This window comes from Arachis hypogaea, chromosome 1 (genome assembly GCF_003086295.3).
Source record: "Arachis hypogaea cultivar Tifrunner chromosome 1, arahy.Tifrunner.gnm2.J5K5, whole genome shotgun sequence".
NCBI classification, from domain to species: domain Eukaryota; kingdom Viridiplantae; phylum Streptophyta; class Magnoliopsida; order Fabales; family Fabaceae; genus Arachis; species Arachis hypogaea.
The window spans coordinates 72,481,379-72,494,941 of NC_092036.1; positions in this window are offsets into that span (position 1 = coordinate 72,481,379).

Consider the following 13,563-nt stretch of genomic DNA (forward strand, 5'->3'; position numbering starts at 1 on the left):
TTGAAAATTTAATATTTTTTAATTACTTTATTCTTAATTTCTTAACAAGTGCAGTGAGAAAAAACGTCAGCTGTCCGGGTGTAGCATTATTCGGTGAATAAAAAGTACTTTTAAAAAAATAAGACTTTGAAAAAAATAAATTTTTTATTTTTGAAATTTTAAATTATAAGAATAAACTTTTTTTATTTAAATTATAAAAATAAAATAAAGTCTAACAATATCCAGTAAGCAACAGATATGTAAATTTATTATTAATTTTCAATTTTTAAAGCAAAAGATAAATTTTTTTCTAAGAGTAGAAAAATAAAAAATTCCAAAAATATTTAAAAAACAAAAAATTGAAAATTTTTAGATTCTTAAAATTAATTTAGTCAACCGTCGGGTGTAGCATTATCCGGTAAATAAAAAATTACAAAAATATTTTTAAAAAAATAAAAATTTAAAAAAAAATTTCTTAATTTTTTATTTTTAAATTATAAGATTAAATTTTTTTATTTAAATTAAAAAATAAAATAAAGTCTAGCAATATCAAGTAAACAAAAAATTAGTAAATTTATAATTTTTTTTATTTTAAAACTAAAAAATAAATTTTTTATAATAGTAGAAAAATGAAATATTCCAAAAATATCCAAAAAATAAAAAAATTTAAAAATTTTAAATTTTTTAAATTAATTTATTCTTAATTTGTGAACAAGTGGAGCAAAAATTGTCAACTGTAGGGTGTACCATTATCCAGCGAATAAAAAAAATATTTATGAAAAAATAACAAATTTCAAAAACCTAATTTTTTTATTTTTGAATTTTTAAATTTTATGATTAAATTGTTTTATTTAAACTAGAAAAATAAAATAAAGTCAAGCAATATCTAATAAACAACAGATCTATAAATTTATTATTTTTTAAAATTTTTAAACTAAAAAAATAATTTTTTTCTGGTAGTAAAAAAATAAAAAATTCCAATAATAACCAAAAAAATTGAAAATTTAATATTTTTTAATTACTTTATTCTTAATTTCTTAACAAGTGCAGTGAGAAAAAAAATCAGCTGTCCGGGTGTAGCATTATTCGGTGAATAAAAAGTACTTTTAAAAAAATAAGACTTTGAAAAAAATAAATTTTTTATTTTTGAAATTTTAAATTATAAGAATAAACTTTTTTTATTTAAATTATAAAAATAAAATAAAGTCTAACAATATCCAGTAAGCAACGGATATGTAAATTTATTATTAATTTTCAATTTTTAAAGCAAAAGATAAATTTTTTTCTAAGAGTAGAAAAATAAAAAATTCCAAAAATATCTAAAAAATAAAAAAATTGAAAATTTTTAGATTCTTAAAATTAATTAAGTCAATTGCTGGGTGTTGCATTATCCGATAAATAAAAAATAACAAAAATATTTTTAAAAAAATAAAAATTTTAAAAAAAATAAATTTCTTAATTTTTAATTTTTAAATTATAAGATTAAATTTTTTTATTTAAATTAAAAATAAAATAAAGTCCAGCAATATCAAGTAAACAAAAAATCAGTAAATTTATAATTTTTTTTAATTTTAAAACTAAGAAATAATTTTTTTATAGTAGTAGAAAAATGAAAAATTCCAAAAATATCCAAAAAATATAAAAAATTTAAAAATTTTAAATTTTTTAAATTAATTTATTTTTAATTTGTGAACAAGTAGAGCAAAAAATGTCAACTATAGGGTGTACCATTATCCAGCGAATAAAAAATTTTTTATGAAAAAATTAAAAATTTCAAAAACATAATTTTTTTTTAAATTTTATGATTAAATTGTTTTATTTAAACTAGAAAAATAAAATAAAGTTAAGCAATATCTAGTAAACAACATATCTATAAATTTATTATTTTTTTTAAATTTTTGAACTAAAAAATCATTTTTTTCTAGTAGTAAAAAAATAAAAAATTCTAATAATATCCAAAAAATGAAAATTTAGTATTTTTTAATTACTTTATTCTTAATTTTTTAACAAGTGCAGTTAAAAAAAAGTCAACTGTCCGGGTGTAGCATTATTCGGTGAATAAAAAAATACTTTAAAAAAAATAAAACTTTGAAAAAATAAATTTTTTATTTTTGAATTTTTAAATTATAAGAATAAACTTTTTTTATTTAAGTTAGAAAAATAAAATAAAGTCTAACAATATCCACTAAGCAACAGATATGTAAATTTATTATTAATTTTCAATTTTAAAGCAAAAGATAATTTTTTTTTCTAAGAATAGAAAAATAAAAAATTCCAAAAATATCTAAAAAATAAAAAAATTGAAAATTTTTAGATTCTTAAACTGTCGGGTGTAGCATTATCCGGTAAATAAACAATAACAAAAATATTTTTAAGAAAATCAAAATTTTAAAAAAATAAATTTCTTAATTTTTAATTTTTAAATTATAAGATTAAATTTTTTTGTTTAAATTAAAAATAAATTAAAGTCCAACAATATCAAGTAAACAAAAAATTAGTAAATTTATAATTTTTTTAATTTTAAAACTAAAAAGTAAATTTTTTATAATAGTAGAAAAATGAAAAATTCCAAAAATATCCAAAAAATAAAAAAATTTTAAATTTTAAATTTTTTAAATTAATTTTTTCTTAATTTGTGAACAAGTGGAGCAAAAAATGTCAACTATAGGGTATACCATTATCCAGTGAATAAAAAAATATTTGTGAAAAAATTAAAAATTTCAAAAACTTAATTTTTTTTTTGAATTTTTAAATTTTATGATTAAATTGTTTTATTTAAACTAGAAAAATAAAATAAAGTCAAGCAATATCTAGTAAACAACAGATCTATAAATTTATTATTTTTTTTAATTTTTAAACTAAAAAAATAAAAAATTCCAATAATATCCAAAAAAAATTGAATATTTAATATTTTTTAATTACTTTATTCTTAATTTTTTAACAAGTGTAGTGAAAAAAAGTCAACTGTCCGGGTGTAGCATTATTCGGTGAATAAAAAATACTTTTAAAAAATAAAAATTTGAAAAAAATAATTTTTTTATTTTTGAATTTTTAAATTATAAGAATAAACTTTTTTATTTAAATTAGAAAAATAAAATAAAGTCTAACAATATCCAGTAAGCAATAGATATGTAAATTTATTATTAATTTTCAATTTTTAAAGGAAAAGATAAATTTTTTTCTAAGAGTGGAAAAATAAAAAATTCAAAAATATCTAAAAAATAAAAAAATTGAAAATTTTTAGATTTTTAAAATTAATTTAGTCAACTGTCGGGTGTAGCATTATCCGATAAATAAAAAATAACATAAATATTTAAAAAAAATTAAAAAAAAAACTAAATTCTTACTTTTGAATTTTTAAATTATAAGATTAAATTTTTTTATTTAAATTAAAAAAATAAAATAAAGTCCAGCAATATTGATGACAAGTCATCTTAGCCTAGTTTTACTAGTCTTTTTCTTTGATTTTCATTAGGTTTTATGCACTTTCTTGAGCCACAAGTAAGCCATTTGGGTGGAATTTCATGTTTCCTTAGATTCAATCAACCATGAATGAATTGATGCATTTTCATGAGTTTTTGTGCCATAATTGCTTATATGTCAAGAAGAAGAAGAACTCCCATGATTATGGCATAGCTTTGATGCAATTGTTGATTGATGATAGGTGGAAAAAGGCTTGGAGGAAGGTTGAAGAAAGAGATAGGTGGAAAAAGGCTTGGAGGAAGGTTGAAGAAAGAGGCAACAAGAAGGCCATGAAAGGAAGCAAAGGAAAGCAACGTTGGAGCCAAAGTTGGTGCTCCAATGTTGCTGGAAACGTTGCTCCCCACAGCCTGAAGGGGTACACTTCCAACGAGAATAACTTGAGCTACAGAGCTCCAAATGAGGTGATTCTAAAAGCATTGGAAAATAGGAATCGAGAGCTTTCCAAGCATATATGGCACTACATGGTGGACATAAAAATTGAGGGAGAAAACTGCCCCGAAAAGTTCATAAACAAACATGACACCAACCTGTAGTAAGGCCAGCTGACCTCTGCACCTTCGATGGAGTATAACTCGAACTGTGAAGCTCCAAATCATGCGATTCCAACGGCATTGGAAAGTAGACATGCAGGGCTTTCCAACAATATATAATAGTATGGGGTGGACAGCACGTTCAAGCTTCCGAAATTGGCAATGTTCCCAATGTTTGCGCCAACGTTTGCCTCAAACGTGAGGTCAAACGTTGGCCACATTTTAGCATGGAAGAGCACCCCTGATTGATGGTTTAAATGAGCCACGTTTGCGCCAACGTTTGCCTCAAACGTTAGACCAAACGTTGGCTAGAAGAGCTGCTTGGGAAAGGCCACATTTGAGCTCATGTTTGACCTCAAACGTTGGCTCAAACGTGGATGGCAGCAAAAGTGGCCGAGCTGCATAAGTGATTCATGAAGATGTTTGAGTCAACGTTTTCCTCAAACATTGACTCAAACATAAATCCCCAAGGCCCAAGTTGCAAATGGATTTCTTTCCAACACCAAGAGCAATCGAGAGAGGCTATTGTCAACCTAATTCCATCAAGAGCAAAGGCCCAATTCAAGGCTTGAAGATCATTAGAAGAGAGTGTATAAATAGTTTAGAATTTAAGTTTTACGGGGCTTTTTTTGGAGAATTTTTAGAGAGATTTCTTTTTAGAATTTTTAGAGAGCCTTTTTCTTTGAGAGAGTTTGATTTAATTTTCAGTTTTCATTGCTGTTAGAGTTTCTGGGAAGAAGAATTGCATTCTCTTCCCCTGGGTTTTCTCATTTTCATTTCCTGCACACTTGTTTGAACCTTAGGTTGGAGAATTGAAGCAATTCTGTTTCAATCTCACCGTGAGGTCTCTTTGTTTTGATTTACTGCACAATCGAGAAATTGATATTTGAATTCCTTTCTTCTGCTATTTGATTTTAAATTCTCTTGCAATTGAATTCTGAATTTGGATCTAGGAAGGCATTGAGATCTAGACTTAGTTATCTAGTCTCTTGAGTCCTGAGATCTGGAATTTTCATTTTAAATTTCACTGTTGAATACTTCTACAAAGTTCCTTTATATTTCAGTTCGAGATCCGGTTCAATTGAATTCATCTTCTACTATTCCGTTTGTTAAATTTTATTTTCCTTGTTTAATTTCTGCAATCCCACATCCCTAACCCATTTAAGATTCAAGCAATTTAGATTTATTGCACTTTAAGTTTCTGCAATTTACATTTCTTGCAATTTAAGTTTCTGCAATTTACATTACTTGCACTTTAAGATTCAGCTCTTTTTCCTTTCGTTCTCTTTAATTTCCTGTAATTCACCCACTCCCCTTTACAATTCATGCAATTTATTCTCTGTCAATTACAAATCACTCAACTCAACTACTATTTGCTTGACTAAATCAACCACTAAGCTAAAATTGCTCAATCCTTCAATCCCTGTGGGATCGACCTCACTTCCGTGAGTTTTATTACTTGATGTGACCCGGTGCACTTGCCGGTGAGTTTTGTGTCGGATCGTTTTCCGCACATCAAGTTTTTGGCCCCGTTGCCGGGGATTGAATTTGATTGACAATGATTAAGTGAGGTGGTGGTCTAGATTAAGCATTGTTTTTCTTTTTAACTAAACACATTAACTGTTTGACACATTGTGTCACCTAACCCTCTAACCACATTCTAGCATTAGAATGTCCATGTTTCATTTGGTTTGTTGTGATTCTTGCAAGTCATGGAGGCTGAGGTGCGTGAAGAGGGAGTGAGCAACAATACCCAGCCTGCAAGAAGGGTGTTGGCCTCTTACACTATCCCCAATGCAAGAAACTGCTGGAGTAGTATACTCACTCCCAACGTTCATGCAAATAATTTTGAGTTGAAGCCTCAACTTATCACTCTGGTGCAGAACAATTGCTCTTATGGAGGAAGTCCACTTGAAGATCCAAACCAACACTTATCCATCTTCCTCAGGATTTGTGAAACTGTCAAAGCAAGTGGTGTGCATCCAGACATCTACAAGCTACTGCTGTTTCCATTCTCTCTGAAGGATAAGGCCACTCAATGGCTAGAGACATTTCCCAAAGAAAGCATCAATAATTGGGAAGACTTAGTGAGCAAATTCCTAGCCAAGTTCTATCCTCCCAAAAGGATTATCAGACTCAAAACAGAGGTCCAAATATTCACTCAGATGGATGGAGAGTCATTGTATGATGCATGGAAAAGATACAAAGCTTTACTCAGGAAGTGTTCACCAGAAATGTTCTAAGAATGGGATAAACTTCAAAACTTCTATGAAGGATTGACTCTGAAAGCTCAGGAAGCACTAGACCATTCAGTAGGAGGTTCTTTGCAATTAATGAAGACAGCAGAGGAAGCCCAAAACCTCATAGACATGGTGGCAAACAATCAATACTTCTATGGTCATCAAAGGCAACGCCAACCAACTCCCAAGAAAGATGTCTTGGAGCTTGAAGGTGTTAACACTCTTTTGGCACAAAACAAACAGATGCATCAACAACTTCAGCAAGAAATGGAATTGATGGCCAAGAGGATTGAGCAACTTGCTGTAGTAAACACACAAGGCCAATCTCAAGTTTCACATGGATGGAATCAATCTAAAGAAGGTACTGAGACATTCAATTATGAGAAACAAGGCCCTGAGCAGATGCAATACATGAATAACACCTCAAGTTCTCTCCAGCACAACTTCCATGGTGATGTACACAATCCATCCTGGAAGACTCATTCTAACTCGAGGTGGGGTGAACACCAGAATCAAGGACAAAGGGACTTCAACTATAGCAGCATTAGCAACACAAACAACCAAAGCCATTCATCCAATAGTATTAACCAGTTTAAAAACCCACAAAACACATACCACCAACCCCATAACAACTCACAAAACCACCAGAATAACTTTTTCACATCTACATCCCACCTACAAAGTACCCCCACAATTAATTCAAACAACTTCCAACAACAACCATCTCATTTCACACAACCACAAACAAATCCAGACTCTCAAAGAATTTCAAGTCTAGAGAAAATGATGGAGAAACTCATGAAAAATCAAGAGATGGCAAGACAAGATCAGGAAGCTGCAAGGAAAGATCAGGCCCTGGCATTCAAAAACTAAGAGGCCTCAATCAGAAACCTTGAGAGACACATGGGGCAAATGGCTAAGCAAATTTCAGAAATGGATGAGAAGAGAGCAAATGCCTTTCCCAATATTACTGAAGAACACCCAAGGGACAAAGGAAAAGCCACAAAATAGGAGGAGTGCAAAGCAATCACAGTGGGAAGTGAGAAGACTATGAAGAAGGAAGCCATCAATCAGGACAAACACAACAGAGAAGTTCCACAAGAAGAGACAGAGGGGAAAAGTAAAGAGGATCAAGAAACCAAAAATGCACAAATTTCAAAGGGATACAAGAACATCCTTGAATCACAACTACAAGAGAAGAGGGAAGGAGTGAATCCTTGTGTCCCCAAACTTCCATACCCTCAGAGGTTTAAAAAAGAAAATGAGGATAAGCAATACTCAAAATTTCTGGACATATTCAAGACACTCAACATCAATATTCCTTTCTTGGAAGCACTTGAACAGATGCCACTATATGCCAAATTCATGAAGGAAGTGCTGACAAAGAAAAGATCCTTGAAAGAAGGACAGATTGTTGAGATGACAAAGGAATGTAGTGCTATCCTCCAAAGAGAGTTGCCAGAGAATAAAGATGATCCTGGGAGTTTTTACATACCTTGCACCATAGGAAACATAACAATTGAGAAGTCATTCTGTGACCTCGGTGCAAGCATAAACTTGATGCCTTTGTCTCTAATGAGGAAACTTAAAATTTCTGAGTTGAAGTCCACACGAATAGTTCTCCAAATGGCTGACAAATCGACTAAGCAAGCACTAGGAGTTGTGGAGAATGTATTGGTAAAAGTGGGAAAATTCTTTCTCCCTGCTGACTTTGTTATCTCAGATATAGAAGAGGACCCTAACACTCCCATCATCCTGGGGAGGCCTTTCCTAGCTACGGGCAGAGCATTGATAGATGTTGAAAAAGGGGAATTATTGCTGAGAGTGCATGATGAGCATCTAGCATTCCATGTTTTTAAAACCTTACATGAGCCCATTCAAGAAGAAGATTTTATGAAGGATAAGGCTAGAGATCAAAGTTTGAAGGAGGCAGTCAATGAGTTAACTCTAAGATTTCTAAATCCATGCTTGAAAGCAGTAGAGATGGTGCAAAAAACCAAAGAAATCAAGGAGGAACTAGATCCAAAACCCCCAGATGAGACATTCAACATTCCAGACAAAGAACCACCAAGGCAGGGAGTATCTCTTGAGAAAGAAAAGAAGAAGAGGCCAAGAGGGTGGAGAAACAAGAAAATCCCTACTGAAGGATTTTCACCAGGGGATAAAGTGGTGTTAAACATCCAACCAATGAAGGTGTCTCCACAATTATCTGAATACTACACTGTGAACCGAGTCCTTTCACTTGAACACCTAGAGATCATCAAAGAGGAGACTGAAAGGAAGTTCACACTAAGAGGAGAAAAGCTGAGGCACTATGACTTTCAACCTCCATGATCAAAGAATGAAGGATGTCAAGCTAGTGACATTAAAAGAGCGCTTGTTGGAAGGCAACCCAACATGAGGTAGTTTTCTTTTCATAGATTTTTCAATAAAAATGTCGAATAATTGGTATGTATCGCAAGGAGCTAAGTTTGGTGTTCCACACCAAAACAAATTAAGAGAGAATGAAGCATTCTAAGTTTGGTGTTCCACAAAAAATTTGATCTAAAAACACGTTCTCACTTTCTGCCTAATGCTAGCTCCAAGCAATCAGACAAATCATTCAACCATTTAATTGCTTTCTAGTTTTTAGTTTTACTGCCTTTAGCAAAGACACAAGGATTTCACATATGGTTAACTTGTTGCATCAGAGGCAGTGACAAGGGATTAAGTTTGGTTTTCCCACACCAAAATAAATCCAAAAGACACACTCAAGTCATGCATACTAACCATTCACTTAAAGGCTTGAGAAGCAAGCAACTTTTGAGAATTGTGCAGGGAACTAACCACCATTTGAAGACATTATGCATCATAACTCAAAAGGGGCACAACAGGAGGAAGGACAAAAGAACTGCAACCCAATAGGTTGTATCTATACTTAACTCTTGCTGTTGAGAAATGCTTTGACTTATGTCATGCTAAAGTGTTCATCTAGTACAAGTAGAATCACTCTTTGCAATAAGTAGGCTAGTCTAAGTGTGTGCTTGTGTGTTTACTTTCACTTAACTAAATGCATGCTTTGTCCCCTGTATCTTTTTAATTCAATAAAAGAAATGTTTGAAACATGAAGATAGTTCTTTGTTAGCTGAAAGTACAATAATAGTAAGTGGTGGTGTGTGTGTGCGATTGTGTGGTAGCTCACTTTTAGTGAATAAAAGGACTAGACTATTCTCCTTTTAAGTAGAAAGTAGCTCACTGTCTATGAATCTCAAAAATAAAAGTCCTTGGTTGAAAAGAAAAACAAGTAGGAATGAGAAAAGCCAAAAGTGGCAGCAAGAAAAAAAAAGAAGGAATAAAGCTAGACACCAATAGCTTGAACTTTAGAATATATGCCTGTGGTGTCTTTGTACTAGGATCTGCTGGATTATTAAGTTCTTTGGAGTGCATCAACACTTGGTAACTTGGGTTAACTAACCCGGGATTATCAACTGAAAGTCCACTATCAAGAGCAACCTAGCTACAAGACATTTAGTAACCCAAAGAAGTGCTGGGCATCAATGTTCTAAGAAGGAATGTGAGCCAAGTGTCTACAGCGAATAATGTGTTGAGCACAAATAAAGTAAAAGAAAAAGAATTGCTGCACACATGACACTGAGCTGAATGTTACAGAAAAGGAAAATAAAGAGAAACAACCATCAAGGACAAGTAAATAATGAGAGGTCATAACAGTGTGTTAATTGATGCTTGAAGGAGACTTTCTATGCCTAAAATGTGTATAAATAGCTTAGGATTTGAAGTTTTAAGGGAGCTTTCTTTTTAGAATTTTTAGAGAGCTTTCCTTTTAGAATTTTGAATACTTACAGTAGAGAGCTCACTTTACATTTTGGTTGTTAGTTTCTGGAAGGAGAATTGAATTCTCTTCCTCTGGGTTATTTTTGCTTTCTTTTCTACATACTTGCTTTTGTCTTGGGTGTTGAGAATTGAGGAAATTCTGTCTCAATCTCACCTTAAGATCTTTCTCTATTTTGATTTTCACTGCACTCTTGAGAAAATGGAAATTGAATTTAATTTTCTGTTGTTTGATCTTTACTTCTCTTGCAATTGAATTTTGAATTTGGATCAAGGAAGGCAGTGAGATCTAGACTTGGTTATCTAGTCTCTTGAGTCCTGAGATCTGGAGTTATCATTTTATTTTCTCTGTTGAATGCTTTTCAAGTCATTTACATTTCCATTCTAGATCTGGTTCAATTCAAGTCATCTTCTACTTTTCTATGTGTTGAGATTTACTGTTCTTTTGTTTAATTTTTGCAATCCCACATCCCTGACCCATTTACAATTCAAGCCATTTACATTTCTTGCAATTTAAGTTTCTGCAATTTATATTACTTGCACTTTAAGATTCAGCTCTTTTTCTTTTTGTCCCCTTTGATTTCCTGAAAACCACCCACTCCCCTTTATATTTTCTGCAATTTAATTCCTGTCAACACTACTTCACACAATCAACACTTGTTTGCTTGACTAAATCAACCACTAAACTAAAGTTGTTCAATCCTTCAATCCCTGTGGGATTGACCTCACTCCCGTGAGTTTTATTACTTGATGCGACCCGGTGCACTTGCCAGTGAGTTTTGTGTCGGATCGTTTTCCGCACATCAAGTTTTTGGCGCCGTTGCCGGAGATTGAATAGATTGACAATGATTAAGCAAGGTGGTAGTTTAGATCAAGCACTTTTTCTTTTCTGTTTCTTTTATTTCTAACTTGCACACTAACTGTTTGAGACTTTGTCTCTGCTAACTCTCACTGCACTCAAGCTACATAGTGTTCTTTGTATCTTTGCTGTGTTGGTTGTATGGCATAAACCAGGAGAGAGTTCTCTACTTCTGGAATTTCTGGAGAAGAGCACCAAGAAATGGAGGAGACCGGAAGGAAGTTCATGGTAAGAGGAGAAAAGCTAAGCACTATGATTTTCAGCCTCCATGATCAAAGAACAAGATGTCAAGCTAGTGACAATAAAGAAGTGCTTGTTGGGAGGCAACCCAACCTGAGGTAGTTCTCTTTTCATAGCTATTTCAATAAAAATGTAGAGTAGTTTTATCTTTAGTACAAGGAGCTAAGTTTGGTGTTTCACACCAAAATAATTTGAGGAAGAGTGAAGGATGCTAAGTTTGGTGTTCCACCAAAAATCTCATTTGAAAACACATTTTCACCTTCTGCATAATCAGTGCCAGCTCCAAACACCAGAGAAGCTACTTAACAATCGTTTAGTTTTTAGTTTGAAGTCTGTTTTCTAGTTCATAGCTTGCTTTTCTAGTTTATAGTATGTTTTCTTACTAAGAGCACATGTGGTTTTCTGCATATGTACAAACTGCTATATAAGGCAAGGAACTAAGTTTGGTGTTCACACACCAATCTAAGTTTAGAAGTCTACAAACATACATGCATGCTGACCATTTTTCAAGTGCTTGGGGAACAAGCAACTTTCAAAGTTTATTGTAGGCAGTCACTTGAATCTAAGAAAGGATTAAGCACCATCAACCAAAGAGACAAAGAAGGATACAAAGATCAACAATGGCGCTAAGAAGGAGTGAAGCAAGTGAACTCCAACAGGTTGTATTGTTAAGTGACTGTCTTTTATTCAAAACTGTTATGATTGGAAGTGATATTGTACCCCTGTCTGTCTGCATAATATAGTTTTTCTATAATCTAATAATTGAGATGCTTGAATAATCACAACCCTATACTCTCCAAACTTGCTTGCACTCAATTTCTCAAGAAAGCATCACATGACAGTTCTTTGAAAAGAAGGATTGAGGAATTAAACAATTTTGAGGCAAGCAAAAGATTAGGAGAAGTGGTGGTTCTAGTTGTGTGATTATGTATTGAGGTTGCATGCTTATGAAAACTTGCATGGGAGCTCATAGGCGGGACATAGAGTTCAAAGAAGTATTGTGGAGATTCTCAAACATTTATTGATCCAAGAAGCAGCAAAAAAAAAAAAAAGAACATGGCCCAAGGCTCTGAGCATCAATTACTAGGCAGAAAAGAAAAAAGAAACAAGAACTCAAAGAGTTATTATCCTAGTAAAATGCTTGTGGTCGAAGTGTGTCAAAGAGAGAGGCTTGAGTAAGTAAATCCTTAGGGGTGCTTTAACACCTAATACCTTAAAACCAACTGGTTTAGGAGTATTGATTGAAAGCTTATCTAAAGAGCCGCTTTGAGACATGACACTTTGAGTCAAAGTCAAAGCACAGCAACTATAAGCTGCTTCAAGGTGATTACCTATAAAGAGATCTCCATGATATCATTTGAATGAAAATCCTAGGACCTAAGACTTCCAATATGTAAGGACTAGTAAGCACTGAAACCCTTGCATGAGCATATAATTTAGAGTTCACCCCACTGTCACTTACTCACTTCACTCACACGCATTTCAAGTTATTCTTCAATCCATCTTTATTGAAAGAACAGTTGAGCATAATTCCTTTCTTGCTTGGGGACAAGCAAGCTTTAAGTTTGGTGTTGTGATGACAAGTCATCTTAGCCTAGTTTCACTAGTCTTTTTTCTTTGTTTTCATTTAGTTTTATGCACTTTCTTAAGCCATAAGTAAGCCAATTGGGGTGAAATTCATGTTTCCTTTGATTCAATCAACCATGGATAAATTGATGCATTTTCATGAGTTTTTGCGCCATAATTGCTCACATGACAAGAAGAAGAATAACTCTCATGATTATGGCATAGCTTTGATACAATTATTGATTGATGATAGGTGAAATAAAGCTTGGAAGAAGGTTGCAAGAATAGGCTTAAAAAGAGGGATTCACGTTTGAGCTAACGTTTGCCTCAAACGTTAACTCAAACGTGAGAAGCAGATCAAGAAAGCCCAGGGAAGCCTCAACGTTTGCGCCAACGTTTGCCTCAAACGTTAAGGCAAAAGTTGGCTAAGAAAAGAAGCAGGGGAAGGCAACGTTTGCGCCAACGTTTGCCTCAAACGTGAGGTCAAACGTTGGCGCCAAAAAGAAGAGAAATGAAGCTCCTGGGCACGGCAACGTTTGAGCCAACGTTTGCCTCAAACGTGAGGTCAAACGTTGGCTACATTTTGGCAAGGAAGAGCATGGCAAAGCACCCCTGATTGATGGTTTAGTTGAGCCACGTTTGTGTCAACATTTGCCTCAAACGTTGAGCCAAACGTTGGCCAAAAAGGGAGCCTGGGAAGACCCACGTTTGAGCTCACGTTTGACCTCAAACGTTGGCTCAAACGTGGATGACAGCAAATGGCCTTCTGCATGATGATTAGCACTAGGACATTTGAGTCAACGTTTGCCTCAAACGTTGACTCAAATGTGAATGGTTC